A 19,903-nucleotide genomic window follows, 5' to 3' on the forward strand; every position below is an offset into this window, starting at 1 on the left:
TCCACGGGCACCAGGCCTCAACGCCCGGCTGATTTGCCTGCCTGACGAGGCGAGTGATGTTTTATGCATGGCGCCTAATTTGGCCCCGGCAGTCTCTGGCTATATTTAACACCATTAATCATTATTGTTGGCTCCCAGGGGGACGGATCCCTGATTAGTGTCAGAGACACATCACACGAGGAAGCGGGGGGGAGAAAAAAGAGCTCCTTCCACACTGATCCCAACTAACTGGAGAGCCGAAACGCGTGTTCGCGGCACCTTCCTCTCTGCCATCTGCGGAGTGCGTGACTCCGGCTTCCTCGGCTTGGATCCCGCACCTCCGGCGCTGGGCTGCAGCCAGGGCCCCCTCGGCGCCCCGGCACCCCCTCTCCTTTGCATCAGAGCAGCGTGTAGCTCAGCCAAGCCGGGACGCCGGCCTCAGTCTGCGTGCGAGAAAGGGCCGCCCAAGCACTTATTAGGCTCCTACTGTAGGTGGATGTCCCTGCCCGGTGGCCTCACCCACCTTATCCCCATCTTCCCAGATGGGACGGGTTTTCAACCGTCCTTGACGGAGAGGGAACTGAGGCTCAGAGGTAGGTTTCACAGGCCTGGGGCCAGTTGGATCCAACCGGTGGGGAAGAGCCGGCATTTAAGAAAACTCCTCAAGTGTTGTGCGACCGCGTGGCTTTGCCTTCAGATATCCTGGGAGGGTTTTCTGTTGCACAGGGCACGGCAAAGAGCCCAGTCTTTCTCAGAATTGGATGTAAACCTACGTGGAGACCTGGGGTCTGTGTCCAACGTTTATTCTCTGTCCCCTTCGGGCTCAGGTGAATGGTGGGAAGCTCCTTCTTACGCATCCCTTCCTTGCTTGCCCTGCCCCCACCCTTAGGCTCGCATCAGGGACAGTGGCTCCTGTCTCTTCCCAGAGTCCATGGGCCTCTCTGCTGAGCAGCGTCTGCCTTCCTGCTCATGGAGGCGGCCTCTCCGGGGCTTGACTCTGGGGTTTTGCCAAGACCTTCTCCAGTAGCAGTAAAGACGGGAGAACCAAGAAACAAGAAGGTGAGGACAGAGGACAGAGGACCCCGTCCTGCCACCACTAGTCACCCCGTTCGCTGGCAGACTCAAGGTCAAGGAGAGCCAAACAGAGGTCAGCGGGGTGGGGGAGGAGGTGGACCCAAGGGACAGGTCCCCTGGGAGGACTCCGTGTCTTCTGCCGTGGGAATGTTCAAGACCAGCAGCTTCCCTGGCGAGGGGCTGACCTTGTGGGGTCCCTGTTGGGGGAGGGGTTTGAAGGGGCCGACGGGGGCTCTCTGACCCTGTGGACATTGGCTCTGTCCACGGAGCCTGCTGGCTGTGGAGTGTTAGCGCCTTGTGGGTAAAAATGGGAAACAATTTTGACGTTTCCACTTCCTGCCCTTAATAGGGTTTCTTCAAATTCTCCTTTCCTGGACCTTAATGTCGTTGACAATGTTCACTATGTTCTGGGCCCTGGCAGTTATTAGAGCATCATTTGATCTGTATTAGGACCTCCGATGTCATGTCCCATCCAAAGCCCCTGAGCTTCCCCAGGATCCTCAGGAGAGGTGGAAGGAAGGCCACCTCTCTGTGGCCAACACCCTGCTCTCTGTAAGGTTGCCCTTCTGTGCACAGCACGTGTGGGGAGAGTTGGCGTTTAGGACCGGTTCTGCTTCCTCCTGGTGAATCCTGGCAGGGGACGAGAGGGGGTAGTCCGACCTCAATTCTGGGCAGTACCTTGTCAGCTCTTTCCAGAATCTGAGAGTACTTAGCTCTCCTTATCTTTCATTTGGCTTCAGGGGTAATTCCAAGGCACTAGGAAAAGTCCCACCCATACTGGTTACCTGCAGATTTCTCTTTGTCGTAACAACCACTCTGTTTGGTTTATGGGCTTATTTCCACCATGGGTGAGGAAACAGAAGCTCAGAGAGGTGCAGTCACTTGTCCAAGGCTGCTCAGCGATAGGCAGTGGATGAGAATTAAACCCAGGTCTGGCTCACCTTAAGGCCCTCACATAAAAGCCCAGGGTCCAAGTTCCTGAATCTCAGCTGGGTCATTTCCTAGCTGTGTGGCCTTGGGCAGAGTTACTCACTTAACTTCCTTTGCCTTAGTTTCCTCATCTGTAAAACATGGATGACAATTAACGCCCAGGGTTGTTGGAAGGATTAAGTACGTTATACCTTAAGATGCTTTATTACATTTGCCACAAGGACTGTTGCTGGCGTCATCCATTGACTTCTACGTCCCACAGGAGAAGTGCCTTTTAGGCCTCAAAGTCTGGGAAACAGATATTGAGCAACCAGCAGTCACCATGAGTTGTGTTTCCCCCTTTGCTTTGGCTGCTAGGAAGCTCAGTCAAATTGCTGCAGGTATATAAACCTTCCCGGTCTCATTTTTTCTACTTTTCCCTTTGCTGTAATGTTTTTTATGTCATTGTGTCTTACTGCCTACCCTATGAAGTTACATAACATTCTCCTGGTTGTCACAGACTGACGTTGCCATCACAGGGGAAGTTGAGGGCAGTGTAGAGATCCTAGAAAGCTGCTCTTCCAGATGGTGCCTAGTCCTTCCCCCTCAGAGAAAAGGATGTTTGAAAACTGAACCACTCTCGTGGGAAGGAGTGGGTGAGCAATACTAGAAAATCCCTTTAATCCTTTGAATGCTAAGGCGGTAGGACAATGCGCTGATAAGGTCTGCAAAAGGAGGATTATCTCATAGGTCCCCATATCAGCTTAAGGTTGATGCAGAAAAGCCAAAAAAGAGGCCTAAGCAAAGTGTAGAGGTGGGGTCCATCCTGGCCTGGCATGGGGCCCTCAGTGTGGGGACTCAGTCCTCCTCTTTATTTCTGCTATGCCATAGCTTCTACTCCCCAAGCCCCTCCTGCTCCCAGATGGTTACTGGAACTTGCCAACATGCCTGCATTTCAGCCAGCAGAAGGAAGGGAGGAAGGACGAAGAAGGGCATTGCTTTCTCCCATTAAAGATACTTCTAGAAGCTGCAGATAGAACCCCCCCCCCCATCTTTCTCCCCACTGACCCGTTTTACAGCCACGCCTAGCCTCCAGGGAGGGTTCATCCCTGCAAACCTGGCTTTCTCCGAGCCCCTTTCCTTCACTATAAACACACCAACCACCTTGTAGGGCTCTTAAGAGGATTAAATAAGAACATAGTAAAATATAACAGGTGTTGTGCAAATGTAAATTTCCTTCTATTTTTAGTTCTCCCTTCCCTCCATTACTTGGGAGGAAGAGGGAAGCTTTAGCTACAACTGGAAAGATTTAGGAGCAATAAAAAAAGAGAAAATATTGCAACACACACACACACACACACACACACACACACACACACACACAGGAGCGCTGGGGTAACAGATTCCCTTTGGCTGCGATCAGTGAGGCTGTAAAACAGAAACTAAGAAGCAGGGCCCGGGTCCCATGTTGATCACTAGCGGTTAGATATGTGTAGACATGGGGTGGGGACCCAATGAACTTGGAAGGACGGCATCTGCCCTTCGGTTCCTGAACATGGCCGTGATTGCCTTCCCTATAGGCGTTCAGAGCTTGCACAGGCCTGTCTCGCTCTTTTCCCCCTCAAGGCAAGCATGGGCAGTTTCAAGGCTGCACACCAAGCAAACTGGCACGGGGTGCAACATTGGGGAGTCTCTCATTCCCTTGACGCCCGCTTCCTGCCAGGGCTGAGCCCCCAGGAGCCCCTCTGGGGCCTTTAAAAGCTGAGCTAGTGAGTGCAGGAGCCCAGCAGGCAGCTGGCTCTGCTCGGGGCGGAAGCTGCCGGGCATGTTGCTTTCCAGGGGTGTCTCACCGGGGCAGGGATGTTGAAGCTGTTTGCACAGGGCCGGGCATACAGTGGGGGCCCAGGAAGCAGTAACCCTTATTACCAGCAGACGGGAGGTGTGAGAGGGGGCAGAGGGGGGTCCAAGAAACCGAGGACTTGGCTCCACGGAGACGAGGTGGGACCTGGAATAATGGGGAGACCTGGCAAGTTACCAGATCTGAATGGGGAGAGGACAGAGGTGGGCAGGTAGAGGGGAATTCTCCTCTCTCCATAAAGGCTTTTGTGTAGCCAAATCCTGGGGGGGAGGGGGGATTCACAGTCCAGCTCCTCCCCCACCACGACTTTGCTTTAGGGGCACCTGAGTTCTCTCTCCCGATCTCAAAGAATTAGCTAATTAGGCTGGTTCTGCCTAGAAGGCAGAGGTCGTATTGGCTTGTAATTCTGTGAAGTGTGCAGGGGAACTAAGCCGACTTAATCGGCCACGGCTCTGCCTTCTGTCTCGTCCTGAATGACACAGACCGGGTGCTGGTACCGCAGGGTGTAGCATGCCACTTCCCTTCCTCCCCCACCCCCATGCCACCTCCGGGGAGGGCACGGTGCCCACGGAGCTCACGGTCAGGCGGGGGAGCCGCGCAGCGCACGCACAGTGGGGACCGGCAGCCCGGGCGGGGTCTGTGAGGGCAGGGGGACCCTCTGATGCCACGAGGCAGGACTGGGTGGCCTCTGGAGTGGGGAGGGAGCGCTGGCTCTCAGAGGAACACTAACCGCTTACCTGGCGGGTGCTGAGCCCCGGAAAGGACATTAAGCCAGCAAAAGAGGGAAAGAGCGAGAGAAAAAGAGAGAGAAAGACTTGGACGGAGATTGAGATTTGAAAGGCCCACAGAGTTTACTAGGAGCTCTGATTTCACGATTTGTTAGTCTGAGTCGTGCCCTAATTTCTACCAGGAATGATTGAATCTGGCATAATTGCCTCGCGCTCATTCCTCACACGCTTTTCACGTGCCCAAACTAGGTTAACGTTGAAAAAAAATCTTCTATTTTTGTCCCCCAGGTAAGGCAAGTTCACGTCATTCTATCATTTGTCTGGTCAAGGCCCTTCTCTGGTTTCACTTTCTACAGATCTTTCATTTCCAGCCTGGCCGCTATACCCGCCCCAGGGGAATGCTCGTGCCTCTGGTCCGTCCTGATGCGTGTGCAGCCATATAAAACATGTAAGCTTTCGTGTTAACTTATGTCACCGGTATTGTACTCCTGATGAGCTCGTTTCATTTGTTAACCGGTTCGACTCAGTGGCTGTTTCAAAGTCCCGTCTGTTGCTGGAAAGTCCAGGGACCAGCAAGCTATCCGTGGATGCAGCCGGGACTCTGGTCTGTCCTTACGGGGCACCCATGTTGGTGACATCTCCATCCAGGTCCTGCTCCGCAAACAAGGCTTCAGGGAATGTGCTTGTAAAGCCCCGTCACAGGCCTGGTGGGGTTGTTTCTCTGGGGGTGTAGACCAAAGAGTGGGAATGCCTAGTCACTGGGTTGCCCCGGACGACCTTCCAGAAGGTCCTCCTGGGCTCTCTTCCACCAGTAGGGCTCAGAGGTTTATTTCCCGCCCTCCCTTACCAACCCCCCTGCATCCTTCCTGCACCTGTTGGTGATTTTTAGTTCATCTGGTACATGTAGAACAGCTCATTGCTTTACCAGGGGTGTTGCTGAGCGAGGTGTGGGTGAACACCTCTGTCTGCATGCCAGCTGTCTGGATTGCCTGTCCCCGAGCTGGCTAGTCGTATGCTTTCCCCTTTGCCCCATGCGTTGGTCCTTTTTCTTGTGTTGGTTTGTAAGAGTTCCTTACTTATCACTTTTAGACATCACTGGGTTCTTCTCTCATTGTGATACGTGTCTGTTAAACGCATCTGTGCTTTCACAGAATAGAAATCGATCACTTTTATGTTGTTACATCTCTCCCGGTTTTTGTTTTTGGCCTTAGAAATTGTGTGCGTTTAAAAAGCCCTTCCCTCTACGCCAAGCCAAAAAGATTCTCCTATGATTTCTCCTCTTAGCTTTATAGTTTTAGTTAAAAAAAATTTTTTTTTAATGTTTATTATTTGAGAGGGAGAGAGAGAGAGACAGAGAGCAAGCAGGGGAGGGGCAGAGAGAGAGGGAGACACAGAATCGGAAGCAGGCTCCAAGGTCTGAACTGCCAGCAAAGAGCCCGACGCAGGGCTCGAACCCACAGACCACGAGATCATGACCTGAACTGAAGTCGGCCGCTCAACCGACTGAGCCACCCAGGCGCCCCATGGTTTTATTTTTTAAATTGAGGACTTTGATCCATGTGGATCCTGTCCTGTGTTCTCTGTACTGTAGTTTGTGCCATAAATCAGTCCCATGCCCCACCCCCCACCGCCCGCATTTTAGGCTTTCTCCTCCAGTTTAGGGACCACCGTTATCAGACTCAACTTGGCGCATGAGGAAGGCTCCTGTTTCTGAGTTCTCTCTGCTGTTCGGCCATCCATCTGTTTTCATACGAGTATTACAGCTCTTTTTATTACCGCTCCCCTGGGATAGCTCTTCATTCAGAGTCCAGAGACTTCGTTCTTCTTTTCCAAGATTCAGCAACTTTCTTCTTCCAGATTATCTTGAACAGGGGCACGTGGGTGGCTCAGTCGGTTAAGCGTCCCACTCTTGATTTCAGCTCAGGTCATGATCTCACGGTTTGTGAGTTTGAGCCCCGCGTCAGGCTCTGCACGGAACCTGCTTGAGATTCTCTCTCTCCCTCTCTCTCTCTGCCCCTTCCCCACTTGCTCTCTCTCTAAATAAATAAATAAACTTTAAAACAGAATAACTTGGTCAAATTCTGTAAAACACTGGCTGTAATTTTTATTGAAGTTGCATTAAAATTTCTGGATTGATTTGGGGAGTTAACGTATTAATGACATTCACATGACATTTATATCTCTTTTTTTTGTCATTTGATAACTTAAGACTTTTCCTTATACAAATCCTGAGCATTTGGGTCAGTTCTAAACTAGGTTATATCTTTTAATTGATAACATGAGCGGCATGTCTCATTGGTTATTACCAGTGCAGAAGAATGCAGTTCATTTTTAAGTTCATTGTTTTGAACATGTTTCAGTCCTGTTGGGCTTTTGTCCTATCAGTGCTGACATTCTTATCTTAAATGTGAACAGTGATAGTTTTCTCTCTCTTCTTCCAATTATTTTGTTTTATTTCTTCTTGTCCTAGTGCGTGGGCCAGCACCTCCAGTCTCATATCGAAAATGTAATAGCAGTCAGGGCAGACTTCTTGTCTTATTCCAAGTTTTAAAAGGAACAGGGCTAAGATTCTCAGCTCAAGATGGCATTCGCCGTAGGTTTTATGACGTAGCATCGATCCAGTTAAGGAAATTCTCTTCAATTCCTTGTTGAGTTTGTAAACATAGATGTCAAATTTGACCAGAGGTGTTTGCCAATCTCTTGTTATAATTCTCGCACTTGTGTGCTAAACCCCACTGTGTCTAAAAGTAATTACAAAGTTCGGTGTGCCGGACTGGGTTACACGAGCTTTATACGTGTTAACTCAGTCCTTTTAACAACTCTGGGTAAGGCATTGTTTTTTTTTATCCCTTTCTTAGATGGGGCAAAGGACGGTACAGAGAGGCTAATTAACTTGCCCAACGTTGCACAGCTTGTCGGGCCCAACTTCAGCATTTGTAGGGCCAGGGAAAGGGGATATATGAATAGTCATATATCAATTCTAAATATATATACAATGGAGTATTACTGAACCATGAAAAGAATGAAATCTTGTACTTGCAGCAACATGAATGGAGCTGGAGGGTATAGTGTTAAGTGAAATAAGTCTAAGACAAGCACCACATGAGTTCACTTGTGTGTGGAACGGAAGAAACAAAACAAATGAACAAAGAAAAACAGAGCCAAATAAAAAACCCGAGTCTTAACTATAGAGAGCAAGCCGGTGGTTTTCCGAGGGGAGGTGGGTGGGGGGATGGGGGAAATAGGAGATAGGAATTAAAGGGCACTGAGCGGTGTAGAGAATGGTTGAATCCCTGTATTGTACACCTGAAACTAATCTAACACTGTGTATTAACTCTGTCTTCAATAAAAAAAACGTGAAAACTATCCTGAAACAAAAAAAACCCCACTCATATATAACTTAAATTTCATTTCGATTTAGAAATAAAGTTATAAAACGAGTTAGCAAACGGTTAAATAAAATATATTCTGCCCTCCTGCCTGAGAAATCTACCTTGATAAAGATCAAGTCCACAAGATACCAAGATCACCGAATTTAATTATTACCAGACATTTCAGTATTCTGTTAATACGTCAGAAATATCTGGATGAGTGATGCAGTCACACATAATTCATACATTACCTATTTGTTCCAGAGAACTTACTTCCATGGCCTCCAATTCAATAAAATAACTAGATTTTATTGTAATCAAGGCTTTCACATGATTTGTGTTCTATTGATAGCAGCGAGATAAAAGATAAAAAACCAAAACGTTACATACAAAGTATACAGAATTGGACTTTTATGAACTATAAATTAAATGTAAACAAATAAAAAGAATTTCTTTAACTTTTAGAAGTTTTTGATCTGAAATTCAAAATCAGCTGCACACATTATGTGCCAAAGTGTACATCAATAAAATTTTTAAATTCAAAATCATCTGAAGCTTGAACGTATCTGCCCTTTAAAAACATAGTTCTAGCAGGGGCGCCTGGGTGGCTCAGTCGGTGGAGCGTCCGACTTCGGCTCAGGTCGTGGTCTCACGGTTCGTGGGTTCGAGCCCCACGTCGGGCTCCGTGCTGACGGCTTGGAGCCTGGAGCCTGCCGTTAATTCTGTGTCTCCCTCTCTCTCTGACCCTCCCCTGCTCACACACACACACACACACACACACACACACACACACACACTGTCTCTCTCTCAAAAATAAATGAAATTTATTAAAAAAATTTTAAATATATATATAGTTCTGGCCCTCAATGTCCATCCAGTTGCCAATGTAAATAATTAGTATCATGCTTTGACCCTTAGTACATTGAGATCCAGGCACATTGGGATGTTTAAGAGTCCTAGAAATTGGTCAGTGTTTCGAGTGTCCCTGAGCTGCCACATGAGGCGGCTGTGAATGGTGCTGTGGTCCGGCTAATGGGAGCCTGAGGGAAGGGAGGCAACGGTCCTTTGTTCCGCGGGCATCTATTGCATGGGGGCGGGGCTGGGAGGAGGTTTGGGATGTCGGTTAATTTGTGTTTCCTCTTAGCAAGGTGCTTCTGCTGCTCAGTGCCTGTCACCCCTCAAAGCTGGGTCCTTCTGGTCCCCGGCCTTTGCGCTCGGGTGGCCTCTCGTTTCTGTGATGTCGAACAGGAGCTTCTGCACGCGCTTCTCTGGGGCCTGGACGGTGTTAGTCATCAGGGTGGAGGTTGGGTCGTGTGGCCGAGTGACTGAGGATGCACACATGCACGCGCGTAGGTGTGCGTGTGAGTGAGTGCATGTGTGCATACGCGTGTGTATGTGTGTGCACAAGCGTGCCCGTATGCATGTGTTGTGTTGTGTGTGCATGTCTGCCTGTGCACACATACTGGGGGTGGAGCCCAGGGTCCAGGGCAGGATCCAGGGGAGTTAGGCAGCTAGCGAGGAACGGAGGGGTCGTTGGCATTGGAACCCAGGCTGTCCGACCTGATCTGACCCGTGCTGCCTCTCTACCAAGTTTCTTTAACTTGACGCTTGCCCTGGTTAGCTGATCCTTTTGAAAACGTTTTTTAGGGGCTCCTGGGTGGCTCAGCCCTTTGAGCGTCTGACTTCAGCTCAGGTCACGATCTCACGGTCCGTGAGTTCGAGCCCCACGTCAGGCTCTGGGCCGACAGCTCGGAGCCTGGAGCCTGCTCCGGATTCTGTGTCTCCCTCTGTCTCTGCCCCTCCCCTGCTCATGCTCTGTGTCTCTCTGTCTCAAAAATAAATAAAAACATTTAAAAAAATTTTTAAAAATAAAAAAAAAATTTAATGTTATTTTTAAAATTTTTTTAGTTTTGTGAGAGACAGAGAGACAGAGACAGAGAGAGGGAGACACAGAATCCGAAGCAGGCACCAGGCTCTGAGCTGTCAGCACAGAGCCGACGCGGGGCTCAAACTCACGCACTGTGAGATCATGACCCCAGCCAAAGTCGGACGCTTAACCGACTGAGCCACCCAGGCGCTCCCGGTTAGCTGATAGTTTATGTTGGAGTTATATTCACTTACGTTCATGAGTGGAATGGGCTTTTGATTTTCTTTGCTTATCATATCCTTACTCGGTTGTGAAATTCACCTTATACCAACTTCATAAAATGAGTTCGGTGCTTTTTCCCTAGTTTCTATAACCGAGGGATAATCCATTCGGTAGAGCTGACCTCTGTGCTCACCTCTACACTTACCCGGGGCCACGGCCCTCTGGGGGGGCTTATCTTTAATTACCATTTCAATTTATTTAATGGTTTATTCTGCTCAACTTTTTTGTTTCTTCTTTTACCAATGTTGGCGTTTTATATTTTTCTGGATATTTCTGTTGGTTTTCAAATTCGTGACCTGCCCAGGACAGTGTGGGGCACAGGTGGGGTTTCCTGGCTTCCCCTGTGAGTGCTGCCGCGGTCTTGTCCTCCGGGCTGCGGTTTCTCTGCAGGGGCCCGGCCACCGCCAGCTCCTGGTGGCTTCTCCTGGATTTCAGCATGGAGGTCAGTCTCCTGGGGTTCCCGGCAGGGGCCTGGGCTGGCTTGGGAGCCATGACTCAGCAGCCAGCATTCGTTCTTGAACTTGTCAGGACTGTGTATGGTTAATGTGTCATGTGGGGCCTCCAGGTGGCTATAAGCGGGGGGACAGAGTCCACACGGCGTCGAGGCCCTGCGGGAAGGGCTCTTCAGAAGGTTGGTGATGCCTGTTGGCCGTGGTGTATGCTGAGGGAGTGAGCAGGCGACAGCGTGTGCTGTGTGGCTGTTCCTGATTTCAGCTATTCGGTCCCGCTGAAGGCCCCTGTGGTTGTAGAGGTAGTTCAAGGCAAGGATTTTAAAGCCCGTGAGATTTGTGTTCAAATTCCAGTTTTGTCAAATTCCAGCGGTATGCCATTGGGAAGTGTTTCCGTCTTCTTACCTATAGGTTGGAAAATTGGATATAATACTGACCTCAAAGGGTATGTGTAAGGCCTAGGTGAAATCATACACCCAGCATAGGAATTGTGTGTCAGTTAGGAATCTCACCGACCCAAACTGGCTCAAACAAAAGAAGGACATTGATTGGCTCAGAGAACTGAAAACCCCAGAAGGAGCCTGGCTTCAGGAACGGTTTGATCCAGAAGTGTATGACGTTGCCCTCTGGCCCCACTTCTCTGGGACGTTCTTGGCTCTGCCCTTCTCCCCAGGCCCACTTTATCCTCAGGCGGTCACGTAAAGGACCGCGGGAGTTTCGGATCTGACACGTGCATGCAAAACAGCAGAAAATGGTTTCGTGGGGGTGGCCGTCTGCGATGAGAGAGAAAAATGTTCTTTCCCAGAAGCCCTGAGTTAGTGTCTCCTCGTCATTGGCTTACATCGGGTCACTTGTCCTTCCCTAAACCAGTCACTGTGGTCAGGGGGTTGGGACACAGCCCTGGGCTGAGGGTTAAGTACAGGGTGGGGCCAAAGCCAGGTACAGGGGCTGTTGACCGGATGGGGTGAGGCCGCAGTGGCTGCCCCTGTTGATTGTGGCCACCTCCTAACTGGCCTTCTTGCTTCTGCCTGTGCCCGCCCCCCATCCTTAGTCTAGTGCCAGTGGGGTTCTCCTAACGTGGGGGGTGGGGAGCACGACCCCTCTCATCCTGCTCAGAAACCTTCAGGGGCAACACCTTCCTTTATGGTTTCCTGCCCAGGCCCTACATGCTCTGCACTCCGTGCTCCCCACTGCTGTCCTCCTCCCCACTGGAAACCGCCCCACGCGCCCGGGTCTCTCCCTTCCAGCCATGCTGTGTCCCCTCCCACCTCGGGGCCTTTACCCCTCTCTTCCCCAGATACTGGCATGCTTTGTGTCCCCATGTCCTCAGGTCTTGGTCAAGAGCTCCTCCTTGGAGAGGCTTTTTCTGATCAGCCTGTTTAAAATAGGAATTTCTTCCCGTATACCTACCCCCTGTCCCTTGCTTTATTTTTCCTTGTAGCCGATATTTTATAAAACAAATCTGTTTCCTGCCTCCCTCTGGCACATACACACACACCAAGGGCAGCTCCGTGGCCTTCTTTCCTTGTCCGCTGCTCCATTGCAGGGCCCCGCACAGTGCCTGGTATACAGTAGGCGCTCGATAATTTGTCAGAGGTTGTAGCTCTAACCCCGCCCTCTCCTGCTACCAGCCCAGTGAGCACTCCGCTCTCACGTGCCGGCCTTGTCCGAGGACCAGGGCAGGAGGCCCCAGGGATGAGAGGTCACCTGCCCCAATGATCTATGACACGTGGCCTGGACATCGGTGTCTGCTCTGATCCTGGGGGGGCAGCTGGGCACCTGGGGAAAGGCGTTGCTTCCCCCCACCTTCTCACCGTAGGCTGCCAGGATCTTATTAGCCCTGTTTACACGGCCAGGATGTCGAGCGATTAATTTTTAATGGCTTGGTTTATTGCATGTTTGAATGGTTTATTGAGTAATTCCCACATTTAAGTGATTAATTCCCCAGAGTTCAGAACGACTGGTTAGTTTTACATTAATCAGGGTTTCTGAATGCCAAGAGACAATCAATCAATCCTCCCTGCCAGGGAGAGTAATGTTAGAATACCTCAAGGTACAATGGAGTTAAGAAAAGGAGTAATTAAAACCCTGTCTTCTCCTCATGCAAATTTGATGTCTCTCTCTGTCTCTGTCTCTCTCCATTCTGCCTCCCCTGTCCCAGCCTCAGTGAAGGGACTCCCTGAACCCAGTTACTCCTTGGAAGGATCCACTCCACCCTGCCCTTGGACTTCCTCTAAAGAGGTTCAGCCCATCTGCCTCCGGGAGGCGGGGTCTTCTCAGCTCCCTGCCCCTGGAAGGGGGAGTCTGGAGCCATTGACGGTCCCCGGCTTCTGTCCCCCAGCTTGGTCTCTGATTTGCAGAGAAGCTGAGAGCCATGTCTGGCCTCATGATAAAATGTCTGGTTTCACCTGGTAGCCCGGCAGGTGGATCTCCCCACGGGAGGCAAGGGCAGGGTGCTTGGAGTGGGCGCTTTGCCTCTGGGCCCTACCATGGGTCCCCCGTGGCCTGGTCAGCCACAAACAGGAAAGAAACGTGAGCTGCTTTTGCGTCTGTATGAGTTCCTTACGGCTCCTATGACAAATGACCACAAACTTCATGTTTAATACAAGACAGATTTATTAACTTACGGTTCTGGACGCCCGAAGCATGAAGTGAGTCTCAGGGGCTGAAATCAAGCTGTTGGCAGGGCTGTGTTCCTCGTGGAGGCCCTAAGGAAGGACCCATCTCCTTGCCTTTCCCAGCGTCTAGAGGCCGCCTGCACTCCCGGGCTCGCGGCCCCGTCCTCCCCAGCAGTGTTGCTGCCTCTCCAGATCTTTCTCTGACTCTGACCTTCTTCCTCTCTCTTCCACATTGAAAGGACCCTTGTGATTCCCTTGGGCTTGGCTGGATAATCCGGGGTACGTGCCCAGATCAGATGATGAGCAGCCCAAATCCCACCTGTAACCTTAATGCCCCTTCGCCACATAAGCTGACATGTCTGTAGGTCGGGGGAGCGGGACAGGGACGTCTTTGTGCTGTGCCGACCGTAGAGAGCATCGGGAGGCTGAGAGCAGCGTGGCTGTCTGGTTGGAGGCATGAACTCTGCAGCCAGAGACTCTGGGATCATGCCCTAGTTCAGTGCTCAACGGCTGTGGGAACTTGGTAGGTTTTCTACCTGTGCCTCCGTTTCCTTAGATAAACACCCGAGGACAGTGCTGGTGGCCAGCCCACAGGGTGGCTGTGCTCACGAGATGGGGAGTGAAGCTCCGCATGGCACAGGGATCTTGGGACGTATGCTCAGGGTGAGCGGCAGTCAAGTGCCGGTCTCCGAACGCGGGGGTGTAAAGCCGGGGTGACGCTGCCCACGTCACCTGGTTCCTCAGGAGCCAGTGACAGTGGGGATGAAGACGCCGAGTTCCTTGCAAAATGTTTCCAACCAAACGCAATAATGGGCACGGGCCCCAGAGGGAGCCTTGATGGACAAACCCTGGAGGGCTCTCGTGCACACATAGCGTGCCGACCCCGCGGGAGCAAAGACCCCCAGGTAGACAGGTAGCAGTAAGAGGCTCCATCAACTAACGGGAGCTAACGTGTGATGGTTCTGTGCCGTGCCCTTGAGGCGATATCGCCCGTCCTTGGAGCATCCGTGAAAGGTAGTTTTGTTCTCATCTGAAAACGAAGGCTTAGTGAACTGGTTAGCCTGAGGCCACATGGTTAGTCAGGGCGGCGCTTACCTTGGGCTCTGGAAACCGCAGGCATGGATTTGAATCCCGAGCGCCCTGTGGACTGGGTGTTTTGGAGCCGATGCCTTCCTTCACGTCTGTCAACTATAATCACTGTATCCATACACTGGAGACGGGTCAATGCCCTTGTCATTGGCTTCTTGTGCAGGTTAAATGAGATCACATGGGGGAAGTGCCTTGCCCGGTGCCTGGCACATAGTAAGCCCCGGCAGGTGTTCTGGGTTGTGGTAGTCCGTGGAGGAGGGAGCTCCCCAGTGAAGGTTGTCTGATGCTAGAAGCTTTCTGGAGTAAAGCCTTGGTTTTGGATCTTCAAGGCTGGAGACGTTTCAGGGAAGGGAATTTCAGACAGAGAAGAGATGTGAAATGGGTAAACTTCTCAAGAAGCAGATACCACCCCGTGGCTCTCGCCCCAGGTTCACGGATGGGGAGGAGAGCGAGAGGTGAGGCCAGCCAGGGGGCTAGAGACTGGTGCCTTCCAGCAGAGTTCACACCCTCTCTTGTCGGCAGTGGAAGCTGGTGGAGGGTTTCGACCAGGGAAGTTACCAGAGGCTAATGGAGGAAACCAATGTTTTAGGGATACGGAAGCGGAGTCCGCATGGAACCATCATGTTGCCAGCATGCCAATGTGTTTTAAAAACTGTAATCATTCGGGGCACCTGGGTGGCTCAGTCGGTTGAGCGTCCCACTTCGGCTCAGGTCATGATCTCATGGTTCACGAGTTCGAGCCCCACATCAGGCTCGCTGCTCTCAGCCTGTCAGCACAGAGCCCACTTCGGATCCTCTGTCCTCCTCTCTCTCTGTGCCTCCCCCGCTTGCACGCTTCCATAAATAAATACATATTAAAAAAAGAACGGTATTCATTCAACACAAGTTGATTTAACAAAAACATGCCAGCCATTTGGTGGGACCATGGAAGCAAAAGACAAAAACTTGTCCGCCTTAGAGCCTGCACTCTGGTGGCACTTGCAAGACAGACAACAGGCCAGAAGACATACCACGTGTGTACTTGGATACGGGCTGCGGGACTCGTAAAGGTCACTGCTGTGGTGACGGCTGGGAGCAGAGCGAGTGGACAGGGGAGGGCTTCTCCGACGGGGCAACCCTTGAGCTCAGACCTGCCTGACGAGAAGCACCTGTTTCCAGAAGAGCTGACACAGGTGTTCCAGACGGAAGGTAAAGGGAATCCAAGGCTCTTGGGGAGGACAGCGTAGGCTATGGCCTGGGGACGGAAGGACCAGAAAAAGGCTGGAGGCCTGTGCTCTGTGGGAGAGGGTAGAATATAGTATTGGAAAAGCAGGCAAATCTTCATAATACAGAGTCCAGAATTAACTGCCGTTTGTTCTGATTTGGTTCAACTTTTTTCTCCACTGGATTATTCCCATCAGCACAAAACCTTAACATATTATTTCTAATCTATTAAAAAAAAAAAAAGCCCTCCAAGCCTCCTGGGGCCCCATATCCCTCCATATCTATTGTTGTATTTCTTTGCTTGCTTTCATAGCAGAACTCATCAAAATCGTCTATACTTGCCGTCTCTGATTTCTGTTCTCCCAGCCTTTATTTTCCTGAAAGCTTTTAATTTTAAGAAGCATTCATATTTCGAGAAGGTGTGAGAACAGTTCAATGCACTCTCAAAAACCCTTCACCTATATGCACTAGCCATTATCTTCTGACCACATTTGCTTTGAGGCTGCTTCTATATACACACGCTGTTTTTTTTTTCCTCCCATCTACTTGAAAGTAAATTGCATGACATTTTACCTTAAATACTTCTTCATGTATCTCTTTAAAATCAAGGATATTCTCCTTCGAAACCACAATATAGTGATTGAATGCAGGAGATTTAACATTGAAGATACAACCCATATTCAAATATCACCACCAATAGTTCCCAAAGCGTTCTTTTTAAAAATTCACTTAAAAGATTTGCATGCGGTTAAGATTTATCCTTTCTGATGGGTGCTTCTAAATTTTGACAGATGCATGCAGACAAGTAACCAAGATATAATCCAATTCTACCGCCCCCGCCACCAAATTCCTCCGGGCTCCTATGCAGTGTAACCCTTTCTACCAGCCCCACACTCTTGGCGATCACTGGTCAGTTCTTGGTGTTTACGGTTTCTGCCTTTTTGCAGAATGTCCTAGAAATTCAAACTTACAGATTTCTTTGCAGGACCCAGAAATTCTGCCTTCTTGCACGTTGCACACTGATTTTTTTTTAACGTTTATTTATTTATTTTTGAGACAGAGAGAGACAGAGCATGAACGGGGGAGGGTCAGAGAGAGGGAGACACAGATTCTGAAACAGGCTCCAGGCTCTGAGCTGAGCTGTCAGCACAGAGCCCGATGCGGGGCTCGAACTCACGGACCACGAGATCATGACCTGAGCCAAAGTCGGCCGCTTAACCGACTGAGCCACCCAGGTGCCCCGTTCGCACACTGATTTTTGAAGTCATCCGTACTATTGTACGTATCCATAATTTCTCCTTTTTACCGCTGACTGGTTCACTAGTTGGATGGACCTACCATTTATTATTCATCACTCAGTTGGAGAATATTTAGGTTGTTTCCAGGTTTGGGTAATTTACACTGGTGTAAAGGCTTTTGTGTGAACATAAAATTTGGTTTCTCTTAAGAATAGGGTTGCTGGAGTGGCACCTGGGTGGCTCAGTCGGTTAAGCATCCGACTCGGGCTCAGGTCATGATCTCGAGGTCTGTGAGTTCGAGCCCCAGGTCAGGCTCTGTGCTGACAGCTCAGAGCCTGGAGCCTGCTTCGGATTCTGTGTCTCCCTCTCTCTCTGCCTCTCCCCCGCTCACACTCTGTCTCTCTCTTGCTCTCTCTCAAAATAATAAATAAACACTTAAAAAAAACTAAAAAAAAAAAAAAAAAAAGAATAGGGTTGCTGGGTTGACTGGTAGATGGGTGTTTAACTCTGTGCAAAACTTCCAAGCTATTTTCCTGATTGAATCTTTTTATAGTCCCACCAGCAGTGTATGAGAATTTCAGTTCTTCAAATCCTTGCCAGTAGTTGGGATTGTTCTTTTTCAAAAAAAATTTAGCCTTTCTAGAATGTATATAGTAGCATCATTGTGGTTTTGCTTTGCATTTCCCTAATGACTTAGGATGTTTGGCATCTTTTTGTGTGCTTCTAACGTTTATTTATTTTTGAGACAGAGAGAGACAGAGCATGAACGGGGGAGGGTCAGAGAGAGGGAGACACAGAATCTGAAACAGGCTCCAGGCTCTGAGCTGTCAGCACAGAGCCCGACGCGGGGCTCGAACTCACGAACCGCGAGATCGTGACCCGAGCCGAAGTCGGCGGCTTAACCGACTGAGCCCCCCAGGCGCCCCTTTCTGTGTGCTTCTATATCATCCATACGGCTTCTGTGATGAAGTGTCCGAATGTTTGCCCCTTTTTCAAATGTTCATTTTTTTAAAATTACTGATTTTTGATAGTTCTTTATATATTCTGGATGTAAGTCCTACATCAGAAATGTGATTTGCAGATATTGTCCACCAGTCCTGTGGCTAATGTTTTTCATTCCCATAGTCGTGTCTTTTAAAGAGCAGAGCTTTTAAATCTTGATAAATCTAAAATCTTTCCTTTCATGGGTTGCACTGGTGGTGTGGTATCTAAGGGCATCAAGATGTTCCTAGATAAGGTCACGAGATTTTCTCTTACGGTTTCTTTTACAAGCCTTATAGTTTGGGGTTTTGTAATTGCAGTTTGCATGATCTATTTCAAGTTAATTTTTTTTTGTGTTAGAGATGAGGAATGGGTGAGGTTATTTTTTTTTTCCCCCAGAGAGAGGTTTAATTTGTTTCCAGCATTGTTTGTTGGAAAGACCATCTTTTGTCCCTGCAATGTCCTACCTGTCACCTTTGTCCAAATCACTGGCTGTATTTGTTGGAGTCTGGACTACGCGGTATCTCTCTCTATTTATTTAGGTTTTCTTGGGTTTCTTCCATCAGTGTTTGTAGTTTTCGGCATATTTCATGACACATTTTGTTAGATTTATGCCAAAGTCTTTTACGGTTTTTGATGATATTATGAATGGCACTGTTTTTAAAATTTTGATTTCTAGCTGTTCATTGCTAGTACATAAAATAGAATGATTTTTAAAACATGGAATTGAGTGATGTGATTTGGCTAAGCTCATTTATTAGTTGTGGGATCTTTTTTTTTGTAGGTTCTTTGGGATTTCCTACATAGATAATTATGTCTTCTGGGGTGCCTGGGTAGCTCAGTCGGTTGAGCATCCAACTTCATCTCAGGGTCTCAGGGTCCATGAGTTCGAGCCCCGCGTCAGGCTCTGTGCTGACGGCTCGGAGCCTGGAGCCTGCTTTGGATTCTGGGTCTCCCTCTCTCTCTGCCCTTCTCCCGCTCACGCTCTGACTCTCTCTCTCAAAAATAAGTAGGCATTAAAAAAATTAAAAAAAAAGATAATTATGTCTTCGGTAAATAGGCGAGTTTTCTTTCTTCCTTTGCAATTTCTATGCCTTTTCTTTCTTTTTCTTGCCTTATTGACCTGGGTAGGCCTTCTGGTTCATTGTTGATTAGGAGCAGTGAGAGGTGATGTCCTTACTGTTCCTGATCTTAGGGGGGAAAGTTCCAGGCTTTCACCATTATCTGTTGGTTCTTTGTAGATGCCCCTTATCAGGTTAAGGAAATTCACTTCTAGTCCTTGCTGTTGAAACTTTTTGTTGTGAATGCACATTGGATTTTAGCCAATGAAATAGTCAAGTGGTCTTTCTTCTTTATCTGTTACTAGGTCGAATTCTGGTGACTTTAAAATATTGAGCCAGCTTTCCATTTCTGAGATACACCCCATTTAGCTGAGGTGGCTTATCCTCTTTGTATATTGCTGGGTTTGCTAACATTTCACCGAGAATGCTTTTGTATCTACATTCACGAGGGACTTGGGTTGGTAGTTGTTGGGTTTTCTTGTAATATTTTTGATTTGGGTATCAAATCAAAACAAGTTGGGATGCGTTCCCTCCTCCTCTGCTTCCTGGAAGAGACTGTGCACAACTATCTTTGCTTCTTCCTGCAGAGTTCAGTAAAATTTACCGGTGAAGCCAGTGGGACTGTCATCTTCTTTGCTGGAAGGTTTTTAAACTAAAAATTCATCTCTTTCATTGTCATGGGGCTATTCAGCTTATATAGTACTTTTTGAGTGAAACCTGGCAGCTTCTATCTTTGAAGGAATTTGTCCATTTCACCTACGTTGTCAAATTGATAGGCAGAAAGCTGTTCGTAATATTTTCTTTTCATGTCTGAGTTTGAAGGAATGTCCCCTCATTCCTGATATCAACCCTCTGTGTCTTTCTGCCCCTCCCCCCACCCTTGGTCTGACTAGCGGTTTATTAATTTATTGATCTTTTCAAAGGATCAGCTTTTGGTTTTCTTGAGTTTTCTCTCTTGGTTTCCTGTTTTCAATTTCCGTGATCTTACTCATCACTTCCACCCTCTGCTTGCTTTGGGGTTAAGGCATGCTTTCTTTTCTGGTTTCCTGAGGTGGAAGGCTAGATTATTGACTCGAAAGCTTTCTTCTTTTTCTAATATGAATACTGAAAGTTATAAATTCCCTCTGAGCACTACTTTACCTGCATCCCACCCATTTTGATAGGTTATATTTTTATTTTCATTCATTTCAAAATAG

The 19,903-nt window shown here is 48.8% G+C and overlaps 1 protein-coding gene across 2 annotated transcripts in view; it reads left to right on the top strand.

Moving 5' to 3' along the window:
• Positions 1-19,903, top strand: part of ACTL8 (actin like 8) — a 61,673-nt gene that overhangs the window by 29,880 nt on the left and 11,890 nt on the right. The window contains exons 1-2 of one of the 2 annotated variants that reach the window (XM_042953307.1): positions 3,935-3,960; positions 4,905-4,996. The exons of the other annotated variant lie outside the window; for it this stretch is intronic. The gene's annotated coding sequence lies outside the window, so the exon portion shown is untranslated. Of the gene's footprint in view, positions 1-3,934; positions 3,961-4,904; positions 4,997-19,903 lie in introns of those variants that run through there. 2 annotated transcript variants of the gene reach the window in all.

This window comes from Panthera leo, chromosome C1 (genome assembly GCF_018350215.1).
Source record: "Panthera leo isolate Ple1 chromosome C1, P.leo_Ple1_pat1.1, whole genome shotgun sequence".
Classification (NCBI taxonomy): domain Eukaryota; kingdom Metazoa; phylum Chordata; class Mammalia; order Carnivora; family Felidae; genus Panthera; species Panthera leo.